Genomic DNA, 16086 nt, shown 5'->3' on the forward strand with positions numbered 1-16086 from the left:
AGGGGGCTTGCTAGCTAGCTGCTGGGGTGCACAACCCTCCTCTGCAGGGCTAGGCCTGCCACAGTTAGGACACGAAGATTTCTTTGCCCAGTGAAAAATGCAAAAGGACTTTAAGAAAGGATCTAAAGAAAGCAGAGAATAAAGTTATCCATGTCAACATCTAGCTAGGAGACTTCTGCTTCTGTACAATATGCTCCAGGATCTCTAATGAGTACAGGTGAGTAGCACTTGGGTGTTTCATAGCTCAATTGTCCAATAGTACAGTGACCCCTAACAAATAAAAAGGAACATTGCTACCTAAACTACTTTGCATTGCTGTGGATTTGCTTTATCCACCCAGCAAAGTACTGCCTGCACTTGATTTTGTTAATCTTGTGAGCTGTGATAAGACCTTAGTTCCAAGTGATACTGCGCAGTCAGCGTCACCATGAAGCTGTGCAGGGATGCTACTGTGCAGTAATGCTGGTTATTGCACAGTCATTTAGTACTTCTTGTTACTACTGCGCAATAGCTCGTTACTACTGTGCAGTACCGTCACTTCACGGTTCATGCCCTGCAGTGCTACCACATGGTAGGAATGAGCTACTGTGTAGTCAGCATCACCATGAAGCCATGTTGGAATGCTACTGTGTAGTCATTTAGTACTTGGGTATGCAGGTAGATGTGGCCAGTATCTCCAAAAGCATTGTTGGTTTAAAACAGGTTTGGCATTTTGGTGTCTTTATTTTTTGTCTCTATGCCTTATTCTAAAGTGAGGGCCTGTCTGTCTATACCACAGTGACTGCTATGATTACTATGAAGTATAGACTAGAGATAGAAAAACAAATCTTTTTAAAACAATATTTACATCTTTTAAATGATATAAAGAAGCTTGGACACAGCTGCTGCTGGGAGCTGCACTGGGCTCCCAGAGTCTTCTGACTGAGGGGATGGGGAGAGGAAGCAAGCCTAGCAGACAACATGGCCCATGTGAAGCCCTGGTCTGGGAGGGAGGAAGTACCTGTGAAGGAGCAGCTAATTGCTTAACTAAGATGAGGCTTCAGGCTGCTCCTTGTCTTTGTCTTAGCTATGGGTACTGGTCCTCCTCACCCCTGCCTCCCTACCCTGCTGTCTTCTGATTTCTGCTAGGGCATAGCGCAGCTCTCTTCCCCACTTCCCTGCCAGACTGCTCCAGCCCTGAGTTAAAGGATAACTGGTAAGTTAACTGGTGAAACTAATCACTTCACTTACCAGTGACATGATTAATTGTTTAATCTTTCACATCCCTAGCATAGACACACCTGAGCTAGCTTTAAACTGACTAGCTTGAGTATGTGTCAGAGCAGAGGTGCTTGGAGCAGCAGCTGTAGCGGGGCTGTCAGAGGCAGCACGTGGGCCAGCAGTGTGGGGGTTACTGTTTTTGCACCCCTCTCCCCCAAGCTGGCATTCAGGACTGGTGCCCTGGTTGCCTCTCCCCACCTTGGATATGCTGCTGGCACTAGTACTTGGTGTAGCTGTGGCAGCACAGTCTCAGTGACCTGGCTCCTTGAGTGACTCACATTACTGCAATATAGACATACCAGAAGATTCCTCTACAATGCTGGGAAATGCTCCAAAATGATATGCCTACCATTAATATTACACAAAGGGATTTCAGAAAAAAATGGATGCTTGGGTTTGCTTCTCCAGTGTCAGGGGAAGACTCCCTTTGGCTAAGTACAGACATCCAGAAGCCCAAGCCTGGATTGATTCAAACTTTGCAGGCTAGTTTAACCTGCATAGGCTGAACTGGCAGGCAAATGAATAGACATTCACTTTTGATTCCAGAAATGCAACCACATGCCTGTAGTAGCTCAGGCTAGAAGCTGGAGGGTACTAAAGTAAGCCTTCCTTCCCTTCTGAAGTGGCTGGAAGGCTGGAGCGAAGTTGAGCTGAAGGGGTGAGTGGCTGGGGCCTGGCAGTCTTGGGTACGATTGGGGAGGGGTTTAAACCCCTATCCTGGCCTGCAGGGACCCCAGCTGGGGTGTGCCTGGAGGGGGAGGGGGGAAGTAGCTTTTGCCAGGTTTTTAAGAGGGAGGGAGCATGGCCAGACCCCAGCTCCTGGCTGGCACTGAAGGGTCAAGCAGCAAAAGCAGGGGCATGTCTAGACCTGGACCCTGGGCCTGAGGTGAAATGGTAGAGGGAGAACTAATCACAGAGAAGCAGGGCTGGCAGAGGACTCCAGAGGTCCTCAGGTATCTAGTCCACTTGATCAGAGCCCTGGCCATATCATCCCATACAAGGTTTGCTTGCAGTACCCAGAACTGAGAACATCTGCTGGGGTGCTCTGTACTGCTGGGGGGAAAAAGCCACCAAGTGGTTCCTGTGGCCTGTTTTACACCCCTGCCCCACAGTGTGTCCCATCACTGTGCTCCTACATCCCTGAGCCCAGAGACAGTGTAGTGTGAATCCTACCCCCCTGGCCCCACAGCAGGGGAGGAGGAGAAGGGGGAGAGCCCTGCCTGCTGCAGTGGCTCCATGACAGCCCAGCCTAGCCTGGCCTAGGCATGGGGAGCTGGGATCAAACCAGGTACACAGCTCCCATGGCCCCAGCCTGAACTGCAACTGGCTGGGAGGGGCTTTGCCCCTCTGTGCCTGCCTTCAGCAACACCCATGGGGTGGTCCAACTTAGCCCCACAGACCCAGCCCCAGCCCTGGGTGAGGCAGGCAGATGGCAGGGCTGAGCTAGGATGTGCTGCAGGGGCAGGGCCCTTCCCAGCAAGGCCTGGCCTGGGCATGGGGAGCTGGGAATAATTGAGGTGCACAGCTCCTGTAGCCCCAGCCCAAGCCACAGCCAGCTGGACAGGACCCTGCCCCCATGGCCTGGCCCAGCCCAGCCCCACCATCTGCCTGCCTTGCCTGGGGCTGGGGCTGAGCTGGGCCAGTCTGTGGGTGCTGCTGAGGGTGGGTGCAGTGGGGCTGGGGCTAGGTCAGGCTGGGCCTGGCTCAGGCCATGGGAGGAGGGCCCTTTCCAGCTGGCTGTGGCTCGGGCTGGGGCTGCGGGAGCTCTGCACCTGGCTTTTTCCTGGCTTCCTACACCCAGGCTGGGCCAGGCTGTCATGGAGCTGTTGTGACAGCCAGGACTCTCCCCTCCTCCTCTTCCCCCTCTGTGGGGCGGGGAGGGGAGTTGTGCTACACTGTCAAGGGGCTCAGGGCTGGAGGGATGCAGTGCTGTGCCCCGCTGTGGGGCAGGGGGGAAAACCAGCTGCAGGAAGCCCTTGGTGGCTTTTTTCCCCCAGCAGTACAGACCCCCCTGGTGGATGTTCTTCGTTGTGGGCACTGTGAATAAACCTTGTATAGGAGGGTCTGGCCAGGGCTCAGGCAGGGGCTGGACTAGACACTAGAGGACCTTTGGAGGTCCCTGCCAGCCCTGCTTCTCTGTGATTTCCCCCGTTCACCTTTCCTCCCTTTCTCCCTGCCCTTCACCTCAGGCCCAGGGCCAGGGTCTGGCTAAACCCCTGCTCTCACCGGTCAAGTGGGGAAAGCCAGGCATACCTCAGCTGGGGTCCCACACTGGTGGGAGATGGGAGGGAGGATTAAACCCGACCTTCCCCTCAGGCTACCAGTGTCTGGCTACGCTATCAACTCACCCCATTCCTGCCACTTGAGCAGCAAGGGGGGCACTCTGGAGCAAGGTTTTCCACCCTCATCCCAACCCCCTTCTTGGCCAGCTGGAGCAGTGATAGTGCTCCAGCTAGGGAGACGAGGGGTGGGGCCAACCCTGCTGTGCTGGAGCAAACAGCCCAGCCCAGGTCTACAAAGCATCTTGGGATGCTGAGGGACTGTGATTTAACTTGAACCAGGAAGGAGTCTGGGACAGAAGTTCCATAAACTGGTTTGACCTAAATCAGTTAAGTCTGGTACTACATTCAGCCAGGTTTATCTTAAACCAGTTTTGGCCATTTTACGTGTAACTTCTGTCCCTAGCCTTTGAGTCTAAAAAGCCATAAGGATCTTTGCCTGGCTGTGATACTGTGCAAATGCTCTTCTTTTATTGCTGAAATGGAGTCACTGTAACCACTTGTGGTTCTGTGATGTGACAGTTGTATGTTTTTTGTTTGACTTTGAACTCTTCAACTAAATGGTTTTAGAAAATGTATGAGGACAAAAGAATTCTGGGTATAATTTAACCCTTTCTGTTTAAAAGAAAAAAAATAGAGAGAATGACAGTGTTTATAGAGTACCTTTCTTTACCACATGTCTGGTTAAAGCAACAGGAACACATTAAAACTAAATTTCTCTTTCTGCCCTGACTTTTTAAATCTTCTTTGACTTCAGTGGGCCAGATTATCATTTATATCAGCATAAATCCACCCAACAGTGAAGCTGTTCCAGATTTTAAACCAGCACAACTAGGAGCAGAATTTAGTCCTCTGTTTAAAAAGTGTGTAATAACCTTTGGTCTATATAGTATTATTATTAATATCTTATTAAAGCATAGTGCATTGGCATTTAAAAACCAAATAAAGCTATATTTTAATGTTTAATTTCAATGTTTTTTAATTATGCTTGCCATTGGCAGACTCAAAGAATACTGATTAAACATTAGTCAGATAAGGAGATTTGGGACAGAAAATGAGGTAGACTTTTATCTGAAAAATGATTGCATGATGTATTAGCTAGTAATGAAGGATTATATGCAAAGTATAGAGGTATAATATATTCCCTGTGACAGGCCCACATTTTAAAGTTTAATACGAAGAAATCATTTCAGCAAGCCCATTATTGATTCAAGTGCAATGGATATTAAAATGTCAATCAGTTCCTTTAAGTTATGTCCACAGTTGTCTGGGAGAGCTGCCGATTTCATTATGAGAAGGCTATAACTTATAGCCAGATGAATTAAAAAGAAGCTTGGCATATGAATCTTGTGATCCACAGCTGGGCCAAGGTAAATGCAGATTTGTTATAGTAAAATAGTTCTATAACCTATGTGGCTTATTGGTTCTGTCCTGGACAATTGTATAACAATCATCAATTAAGCATAAGGAACCCAAACTAGAAGTCCTTACTTAGGCAAAACACAGACTGATGTCAGTTTTTAAAATATAAATTCACCCATTTTATTTATGTGTGTGTATATATATTTCTTGTGTTCTTACTTGCATACCCCCCACAGACGCCTATTCCCCAGAAATCAGCCATCTAAAATTGGAGCATACGTTTTAAGGAAGGAAGTTGATCTCCACACTGCAACAGAGGCATGGGGTGATGTAATAGGGGCTGGGGGCTGTGCTGCCTTCCCTCTCAGCCACAGGCAGGAGGGCTCAAGTCTGTTACTCAGAAGTAGGGCTGTGCAAAGATTTGGGTGCTGATTTGATTTGGCCCAATTTGGTGGCCAAATCTCCAAATCAAAACGGGACCAATAAAAAGGTCCAAATTGATTCGAAGCTCTCTGAGCTTCGATGATTCAGGCAGTCCCTACTGGCTGCAGCAGGGAGCTGGAGCCAGACTCGGAGCTGGTAAGTAGGGGGCGAAAGAGTGGGGACTGGAGAAGGGGGGAGGAGAAACATGGGGGGGGGACCCCCGCCAGGCCTCATCCCCTGCCCGCCCCAGCTCTGGCCCTTTAAGTAGGGATTGCCTCCTGCTGGGCAGGAACTGCTGAGTTTAGGGTGGGGAGGGTTTGTTTTTCTTTCTTAAAGGGCCAGAGCTGGGGTGGGTGGGGCAGCCATGGAGGGCTGAGAGAGCGGGCAGGGGCTTGTGCAGAGCCCCCCATGCAGTGTGGGACAGCAGGGATTGCCACCCTGCCTGGCAGCCCCATGAGTTGGGGCTTTTTTTGAAGTGCCGGGGAGCTGGGATGGGCGGGGCAGCCATTGCTGGGGCTGGGAGAGTGGCCGGGGGATGGGCCTGTGTGATTCAGAGATTCAACAGCAGCCGAATCTCTGAATCGGATTTGGCTGAATCGATTTGGGACAGTGATTTGAATCGCTGTCCCCCGAATCGGCCAAATCCAAAGCAAATAACCACTTCACACGGCCCTTCTCAGCAGCACTCGCCCTCCGGGCAAACTCCACAGCTAAAGCTTTATCTCCATCACAGGTGCTGCTGAATTATCAACAGCTTTTGGTCAAGTAGCAAAAAAGTGTGGTAACCATAAGGACTGGAACACACATAATTTTTCTGCTCAGGATTTTTGTTACTAGCTTCCAAACTTTACACACTCCACTACAAATTCTCTAAGTGTACAAAGATTTGCCAATACTGTGGAAACCCATTGTTTCATATATTTCATTCAGGTAGCCCATTTGGCAGCAGCAATATCAAGATTGAAGCCTGAGCTGTGAAGCTGGCAAGGAGAGAGTGAATAGAGGTGATGAGTTGACTTTGTCTCTGCTGTATGTGGCCTTCATTCAGCCATGACTCTGGAAAATCTTTTTTTCATCATTCTGTCCTCCCAAAACAAGGTATAGTGTTATATAGGGACGTATGGTATGCAAGAAAATATGGTGTGTGTGCTTATACTTAAAAAACAAAAAAACCAAACTACTTATCATTTTTTAATATTGGATTGAGGGATGCACAGACACGTTGTCCAGTGCGAGATACAGCCATCTTACCCTCTGCTGCTTTGGAAGACTGATTTTATCATACTCATTCTGCACACTATCGGTGATGATGTTCTGCCTTAGGCAGTGCCTAGCTGCTGATACTTAAGGGGAAGGTGAAAAGGGAATCTATCTTTCTGCAACTTCAAATTCCTGACATTTCATAGAAGATGGGGACAAGACTATGCTGAGCCCCCAGGAGGACAGCATGTGGCCTAAAGCATAAGATCTGATTACGTTTTTCTTATTTTGAATTATTAGTTATCTCATTTATATTTATATTAAAATTCAGCCATTGAATTGGGCAATCCCACTTCTTTCAGCAGTGAATTCCACATGCCAGCAATTTAAGACTAAATGCTATTAACTGGAAGAAAAAGATGGCCTTGTGGTGAAGGCATCAGCTTCAGAGTGTAGTTTGTACTCTGATTCCTAATATAGACTTCCTATGTGACCCTGGGCTTGTCACTTCTGAGCATGTTCATCCTTAAAGGGTGTGTCATTGTTTGTAAAATGCCTCAACATCTTATTTGGAAGAAGGCATATACTGTACTTATTTTCAGCAAGTGACTTACTCACATTACAGGACAGCACAGATTGAACAGTGTTCTTTGTATCTTGCATACCAAAGTTTAAGAAATCCTGATCCCATAATAGTGCATGGGAGGTTTGCCAGAGACTTCAGTGAGTTTAGGATTTAGCTCAGTGCAAGAATTAAAAACTCATCTGACTCCCCTCTGCTGGCAGACTGAGAGAGAAATTTTCCTAAAGCATGTGATTAATTTCTACTGCTTGGCTGGACATAATCTATGCTCATTCTCATTCCAGTGGTCTCAATTCTCTTGTGCTGTGTTGAATGCTTTGACTATTCAGTGGACTTCTCCATTTTCCCACAGAGATCTTCCTCTCTCCCATATGCATTTGGTTTCACTATTTGCTTTGTAAACTACTGATATGAGCAAATACTGAATCATGTAGCAATGGTAATAAAACCATCAATTGTGCTCAATAAAGTTGAATAAATAAAGTAACTTTACTCAATAAAGTAACTTTCAGGTCAACTAAGCTTCCAGTAACTATTCATTTTCACATGCCTGTTACACAGGGTAAATGTGTTGTCATCTCCTCTGTGGGTATAAATAGGTATGCTGCAGGCATTGGTCAAAGTTTAATCAAGCTAGCTCAAATCCTGCTAGCATTATACCAGAAGTAACATGGACTTCAGCAAGAGCTATTTGCCTGAGTATTTACGCATCTTACCAGGTGTTTTTTGCAGAGTTTTTGATATCTCCTTCTCTCTCTCTCTCTGCATCTATTTATGGCTTGATAACAAGGTTCACAAAAATGCATGAGGTGTCCAGTAGAAATTTCTGGCTGGTATACACTAAGGACTTTCTCCTTGAAGAAAGTCTTTTATCCTGGGATACTGTGGACCAAGCAGGCAGGCATGCCACAAATTAGTCCTGTACTCTCCCTAGGTTCCAGTGCAATCCCTTTCCCCTGCCCAATCTATTGCTCGGCTTTGTGGACACCCCTGATACAGACAGGATGGGTCCATTGTCTCACTTTAAGTACCCGTGAAATATGTGAGATAAAATGTGCTATCACTCCCCTGGAACAATAACTATGTAGATCTGTAAGTTAATCACTTGGGGGCAAACCTGTCATCTGTCTGCTTTTGCTGGCTGCCTACTGGCAGAGGAGGGACAGTGCAGTTTGGAAGGGCAATGTGTATAAAGGGCTATGTGGCTCCTCTTCTGTTTGTCGCTTCAGATCACTATGTTACCAGCTCAGGTGTGAGAGGCATCTGAGCTCTAATGGGAGGCATGAGGTACGAGAGGCAGCCAAACTAGCTAGCCTAGAGGAACAGGGTTATAGGCAGTACCTGAGTAAGAGTCTAAGTTATCTCCCGGGATCCTGGTTTTCTCTCTCTTTTTTAAACCAAAAATTTTTGAATACTATATATATAGTAATATAATATGACAGACAGGATCAGTCTATTGTCCCACTTTAAGTACCTATGAGATAATGTGCTAACACTCTCTCCCCCTCCCCCATGAGACAATAACTACTAATATATTAGTAGCATTTCATCACAGAAAAGTGTGGATTGGAGGGGTGGGGGGCTAAACAGAAAATTTTGCTCTTATCAGAGGAAACCAGGATCCCTGGTTATCACAGTAATGAAGAGATTCTTTGGCTTACCTTTTCTCCTCTCTGTCTTTATCACTGATGGGAAAAATTTGAATATAGGCCTTGATTGGAAAAGCTAGCCTGGTGCTAGGTAGATGGTGTGAAGGAATGTGCATGGCATCTTTATTTCTGTAGCAGGAAGCTGAGATAGATGGGAGTAGGGACTGTGGTTGGAATGAATCGGATAGAGAATTCTTTGGGGTAAAATGTTTCTTAATTCTAATTTTCAAATACTATTTTTTCACCTAATTTGAAAAGAAGCAACTGGGGTCCTTTGTTACTTTTGCAAGTCATGTTAGTTTTAGGGAGTGGAAAGAATCTCTTGCCCATCCTGCCCCTGTGTTTAAAACTATTCACAGAGCTTACTTAAAGCTTGTAGGAAATTACTAATGTTGAACAAGGCTGTACTTGGTTCTAACAGACTCCAACCCAAGAGATATGGGAAGGGTTTTTGTTCTTACATCCAGTCCCCAATATATACTAGGCTTGTGTTCTGAAGTGCTCAATAAACAGCAGGCAAAAATTTTGCTGAGATAAGAGGAAGGAGAAAAATTAGCCATATGTTGCTACAAAAGGTTTCATAGTTGCTAGGGTTGGAAGGGACCTGAGCAGATCATCAAGTCCGACCCCCAGCCTTGGCAGGAAAGAGTACTGGGGTCAAACGACCCCAGCAAGGTGTTCATCCAGCCTTTTCTTAAAGACCTCCAGGGTAGGAGCCTGCACCACTTTGCTTGGAAGTTGGTTTCAGATCCTAGCCGCACTGACCGTGAAGTAGCACCTCCTGATGTCTAGTCTGAATCTACCCTCTGCCAGCTTGTGACATTTATTCCTGGTCACTCCTGGCAGTACTCGGGGGAGCAGGGATTCCCCCAGTGCCTGCTGGTCCCCTCTGACTAGTTTGTAACAGGCCACTAGATCCCCTCCCCAGCCTTCTCTTGTGGAGGCTGAACAGGTTCAGGTCTCATAGCCTCCCCTCGTAGGGCCTTCCCTGCTACCCCCTGATCATACGAGTGGCCCTCCTCTGGACCCTCTCCATGCTGTCCACATCCCTCCCGGAGTGCGGCACCCAGAACTGGACACAGTACTCCAGCTGCAGCCTGACCAGTGCCACATAGAGGGGGAGGATCACCTCCTTGGACCTGCTTGAGATGCATCTGTGGATGCATGACAAGGTACAATTGGCCTTCCTGACTGCATCCCCACATTGGCGGCCCATGTTCATCTTGGCATCAGTGTTGACTCCAGGATCCTTTTCTGCCTCTGCAGTGACGAGAAAGTAGTTCCCCAGCCTGTAGGTGTGGTGCTGGTTATTCCTCCCCACGTGCATCATCTTGCACTTGTCAGTGTTGAATCCCATCCTATTCTCATCCGCCCACCCCTGTAACCTGTCTAGGTCTAATTGTAGCCTATTCCTCCCTTCTAGCGTGCCCACATCCCCCCACATCTTAGTGTCATCTGCGAATTTGAACAGGGTGCTTCTTACCCCCCTCATCCAAGTTGCTGGTGAAGATGTGGAACAGTGCGGGTCTGAGGACTGAGCCCTGGGGGACCCCACTGCCCACATCCCTCCAGGTTGAAAATGACTGTCCACTACCACTCTCTGGGTGTGGCCCTCCAGCCAGTTGGTGACCCATTTGACTGGGTCACTAATCAAGCTAGTCACTAGTCAAGGTCTGACTGCATTAATGCTTTCTCAATGAAACCATTCTTGTACAATGGTGGTGCTCAACCTTTTGGCCCTGTGGATTGGATCCAGTCTGTGGGCCTCATCTGGCATGCACCAGATTGGGGCCTGGGCCCACACACCAGATCATCACTTGAGCCCCAGCTTCATTCCATATTGGGCCCAATCCCTCAGTTTAATTGTCACCTTCTTGTCCTCCCCTTCCCCCGCTCCTCCCACTAATCCTACCCCACCAATTTTCCAGACCTTTGTGGGCCAGACTGAACAGCTCTGTGGGCCAGAGGACTGAGCACCCCTGTATACACAGTTTGAATTGGGACTATAGCTATATTTCAGTATGTTTGCAGTGGGTAGAACAGTTAGCACAATAGTAATCTTTAATGAATTGTGCTAAATAAAAATCCCAGAGTGAGCATATTAACTCAGATGACCTGGATAAATACCAAATCCAATTCTGTCAGGATGATATACCCCTTGCAGTCTACTGGATTCCTCATTTCCTGTTCAAATCCAGTGGGTATTATTGTGCGTCACAGATGTTACTGTGTTTCAGCCCAGTTGCCTGCTTTTCAATGATAGATGAAACAATTTCTACATAGTTTCTGTTTCACCTTCGGTTTGAGAGCACTATAGGAATGAGTGGTACTGTACAATTAGGATTATATGTTTGTTTTCCCACATCAGTGAGTCACAGGGACTCCATTTCTCCTTACCGGTCTAATCCCTGCAGCAGCTTTGATATTCTGAGGAGACAGATTTTATCTTTGCTTTGTCATTGGCAGGAGTACAATAATCCTGAGTCCCTCCCAGATTAAAATGAGAGGCAAGCCATATTTGTTCTTTTAGGCTAACTCTTCTTGGCAGAGACATTACCTTAATGTGCTATGCAAGCACCTGGACTTTGGGAACATCATGTGTTCACAAAAGCTTTTAAGTATGTGAAATCCCTGAAGATCTTTAGGTCAAAGCTTCTTTTTTTCTTTTCATAGGCTTACTCTGCAGTTATCTGCTGTGACTTTCAGCTTGGCTGTGTCCTGGATTTGTGCAGAGCTGAGGGATGTTTTCTACATGAATTGCGCTGTATAAATAAACTGATGATGACAATGATGAAAAATGAAGACATTTACAGCAAAGGTGCATTACCCAGTTCTTAAGTAGAAGGTTTCTTTAAGCATAATTGTAAAAAATAATTTGGCCACATGGGCTGACATCAGCAATAGCTTTTTCTATAGGAATAAGATGATTATAAAAATGTTACATGGTATACCCATCAAATGTCTTTTAAACAATTGCCCATTGAAGAGCCCTTCAATTTATGGTATATGCACATCTGTTTTAATTCTTGGTGGTTATGTTTTGTTTTCCTTCGTTTTATAAATGAAGTGAATTTTAGCTGGGTTAGTGACGACCTATTTGAACAATCCCAGGGGAACAGAGATCTTAATTTATCTCTGGAACAAATACAGCATGGTAAGCATCCTCTGAGGGCTCCATCAGCACTATTTGACCCTGAGTCAGAAGCACCTTTTTTGGGGGGGTGATGGGATAAGGTCTCCATATGCATGGGTGTATTCAGGATCATGGTGATGGATGTGCGGCCACACTCCCTTTGGCTGTGTGGCACATGTCCAGAGAAAAGAGCTCATTGCACATGTGCCACATAGCTGAAGGGGTGTGACTGCAACTCCTCCCTGTGATCCTGGATGCCCCTGAGCTCTCGTAGCTCATTGGCATGTCAGGGCTGCTCCTGCTGGGAGCTCCACATGTGCCATAGTCTGTGCAGGGTCCCTGCTTTCAAGCAGCTCCAGAGCCCAGGGGTTAAATGTGGCTGCAATTTTTTTTTTTCCCCTCCCCACCCTGAATTCAGCAGCAAGGGACATGAAGAGGGGGAAAAAGCAACAGTGCACACAGCTCCTCCCGGGCTGCGGAGCTGCAGTAAAAACACAGGCTGAGTGTTGCAGCTGACCACTCGTCCCCTTCTTTTCCCTGCTGCTCAATTCAAGAATGGGTGATGGGAAAGGAAGAGCAAATGGCAGCAGTACTCACCTGCTGGGCTCTGAAGTTATATGAAAGCAGGGACTGAAGGCAGACCCTGTACCAGCAAGCTGGTGAGCTCATATTGCTCCTAGCACATGCAGACCTCCCAGTAGGAGCTCTGCTGACATGCCAGAAAGCTCTGAGAACTCACTGCACCTGTAGTACACAAGGCAAAGGTGTAACCCCACTACTGCTCCCTCCCCCCCCCCCCCCCCCGGGATCCATCTTTGTCTATAGTCTATCCAGGCTTGCCCTGTCAACTGTAAGCTAGGAATCAATTTGTGGTGGTAACTTCTGTGGTATACAAGTAACCATTTTTAGTGAGGTCCCACTTGTATCTCAAGGTTCACTTGGGCTTTCAGTCAATCAGTGACCACAGTTGTTGTGTTTTGTGATGTGTATTATGGTAGTGGCTAGGCAGCCTGATTGTGGACTGAGACCCCTTTATGCTGCGCTAAACACAGAATGAAAAGACAGTCCTTGTCCTCTAGGCTAGGGACAGACATTACACACAAACCATTCTAGGTGATGAGACTCTGGTTTAAACCTGTAACAGAACAGGTGTTTAGTGCACATAAACCAGTTTGAAAATGGCTGAAACTGGTTTGAGATAAATATGGCTGAATGTAGTATCAGACTTAACTGACTTGGCTCAAACCAGTTTATGCAATGTGTAACAGGGACTCGAGGACGAGTCCTGTTACTCCTGAGTGGAAGACTTAGCAGGCGGAGAAGAGAGGATCACACCTGGGATCCATTTTGGCAATCATGCCAGGATAAAAGGGGGATAACCCAGGAGACCTGTTGCCTATGGACATTCATGAGGAAGCAGGAGCCAGGAGCCGAGTCTACGTTCTCTGAGTGAGGAGGCAGACACAGCAGTGGACCAAGGTAATTGAGGGCCTGCTGAGGCCAGCCATTCATGGGATGGACTAGAGAACCCGCTGCAGCTCACTCCTTTGCCCACATCCAAAAGACAGACAAAGAAATGGGCAAGACTCCTGCTCCTTGAGCGGCCAGCAGGGAAAAGCCTGGGATGGTTCAGGTAGACTTCCCTAATCAAATCATCCTTCTGGGGCCTGGCCATGCCCTCCCTCAGCTCAGCACTATGCAAAGGAATGGAGGGCTGCTGTAGTGTCCCCTGGCTTCTAGCCTGAGCCACTACAGGCATGTGCCTGAATTTTCTCAGTTCAGAAAATGCCTGTCTGGTTACGAACTGGTTCAGCCTAGCCAGGTTAGACTAACCTGCAAAGATTGAATCGATTCAGACTCAGGCTTTTTGAATGTTTGTCCCTAGCCCTAAAGAGCCTAAGCCAGTAGTCTAGAAGTGAAAGCCTCCCTATTCCATTCCTTAGCTTCCTGCAGTCTCCAGCTGTCAATATTGTGGTTGATTTTTTGACAGAACAATTACACAGTTTTCCAAGTCATTTGATTGGGCTGGGCCTGATATGGAAGGCTGCTTTATTGCTATCTAAGGCGAAATAACAAGTATCACTCTGTTAAAGGTCAAAAACAGCAGGCAGGAAGGTAATGATTTGAAGTTACCTGACACCCCAGCTGTGCATAAAACACTGCTCTTTTTCACCTCTGTGTGTCTGAGATTTTTTTTTAAAATTTTTTTGCCGCTTGGTGAGAGGTGTTAGTGCCTTGCTTCAGCATCTTGAATCCATACTTCATTAGCACAATCGTACCTAAGGTGCAATAGCTTTCTCTTAAAATCCTCTCACTTGGGCCACTGCAAGGTTTACTAGCTCTGTGGCAGCTGTTAATAACTACATATTTGTCATGTGCTGCTTAATTAGTATACAGCGTGAATCACAATACTGAAAAAAGGGACGAAACTGAGGTAAATGCAGTTGATATATCAATAGCACTGCTGTGAGCATAAAATGCCTCCATGTATTAGCCTTACAATACTAAGGTCCCTATTAATATAATGTATGGCTGTATAAGTTCAGGGGGAGGGAGGCAGCATTAAAGCTGACATTTCCCTGCAGGCATGAAGAATGAAATATTAGTCTGACCGTGGAGTGATGTTTCTCTTTCTCCTGATTTGATACCCACCTGGGTGATGATACCTTTATTTGCTATCAAAAAAGAGCAAATAAAGAGCACATCACCTGTCTTGCCCTAGCCAAATCAAGAACAAAGGTTCCCATGATTATAAAGGACTGGAGTTGGCAGTATTTGAGCCCAGCTGGATCTACTTGTTTAATTTATTTACCATGTGGCTTCCGTAAATGAATGCTATATTTAACATCACCTATATTTTGCTAATATGGACATCACCATTCCTGTATACTGTTTCTCGATATGTTTGTGCCTACACTGTACTAGGTTTTGTATGTATGCCAAATATGAAATGGGGCCCATCTCAAAGAATGACAAAGCAAGTTTTTACCTGCCCTTCTCTACAGCCCATATCAGAGATGTGGAGTGGAAGCACACAGCAATTAATTGATTTGTCACACAGGAAATCGAGGGCAGAGACAGAAATAGAAATGACATCTCTTCAGTTCCAGTCCTGTACCTTAAACACAAGACCAGCCGTCCACTGCACTAAAAACATATAGGAAGGATCAGCTATATGATAGTTTAGGTTGGGATCCAGTAATCGCAGATCTGGACCCTGAGCTGGGGGTGGAGATGGGGGGGGTGGGGATCTCACAAAGATAGATAAGAAGATAGATGAAGAGTGTGCAGGAAAAACAGAAGGGACCATGGACAGGATGGAGAGCCAGGAGGATTACAAACACTTCATCAGTGTGGGCCCTGACTTGTTGGGGGAGGGCCTCTGGTGCAGTGAGGTTCCTATAGACTAGATTGGATCCAAGTGCCTTTTAGTCTCAGTTCCATACTGTATAGCCACGTGACTCTGCAAGTGGAATTTTCCCCCTTCTCTCCTGGAGTCAGCTGTGCCTGTGGGCACTGGTCCCCAACCTGTGGAGGGCTCTCAGGTCAAAGAACTCCTCTTCAAAGGGCAGATTCAGGTTCTGGAGGGCAGCAGTGGGTGAGGAAACTCCAATGGAGTGGGCAAAAGGGAGTGCCAGAGCTGGTACAAGCATTCAGAGGTTTCTCTGTGAATAGCCTGAGTCCATATAAGGTATTCTTATAAATATGCATTTTTACAGCAAACTCTCCTGCTTGTTCCCTTAATGCACTGATCTAGGAAAAAAGACTGATTCCCACGGGGTTTTTCTTCCTCCAGAAAGTGGGGGAGCTTTGGGCTCATCCTACTCAAATACTATGGGAAGGCATAGGCCAGAAGCTAGTCTGCAGCATAGATGATGGAAGTTCAGGGTGCAGTTACCCACTCAGGATAACTATCACGAGAGGAAAGATGGTCTTATAATTAGACAACTAAAATGGGACTCAGCAGATCTGAGAGTCCTAATTCCTTCATAGCTCCACGTCACATCAAGCAATTCACCTAATCTCTCTCCAATAGTGCTAATAATGTTCCTCTGTCTTGTTTATTTAGACGTAAGCTTTCTGAAGTGGACTGTCTCCTGCTCTGTGTTCATGTGTATGTGCGTAGGGCCTAGATGTCAGCTGCAGCTTCTGCACATTACTATCTTGCACGTACAGTCGAATTGTATTTCCCTTGGT

At 46.6% G+C, this 16086-nt stretch overlaps 1 long non-coding RNA gene across 1 annotated transcript in view; it reads left to right on the top strand.

Moving 5' to 3' along the window:
* Window positions 1-6284: 6284 nt before the first annotated feature.
* Window positions 6285-16086, top strand: part of LOC149873629 (uncharacterized) — a 36838-nt gene continuing 27036 nt past the window's right edge. The window contains exons 1-2 of the long non-coding RNA XR_016439868.1: window positions 6285-6422; window positions 11430-11574. This is a non-coding gene — a long non-coding RNA (uncharacterized LOC149873629). The remainder of the gene's footprint in view (window positions 6423-11429; window positions 11575-16086) is intronic.

Source organism: Crocodylus siamensis, chromosome 1 (genome assembly GCF_052110815.1).
Source record: "Crocodylus siamensis isolate JL-2025a chromosome 1, ASM5211081v1, whole genome shotgun sequence".
Classification (NCBI taxonomy): domain Eukaryota; kingdom Metazoa; phylum Chordata; order Crocodylia; family Crocodylidae; genus Crocodylus; species Crocodylus siamensis.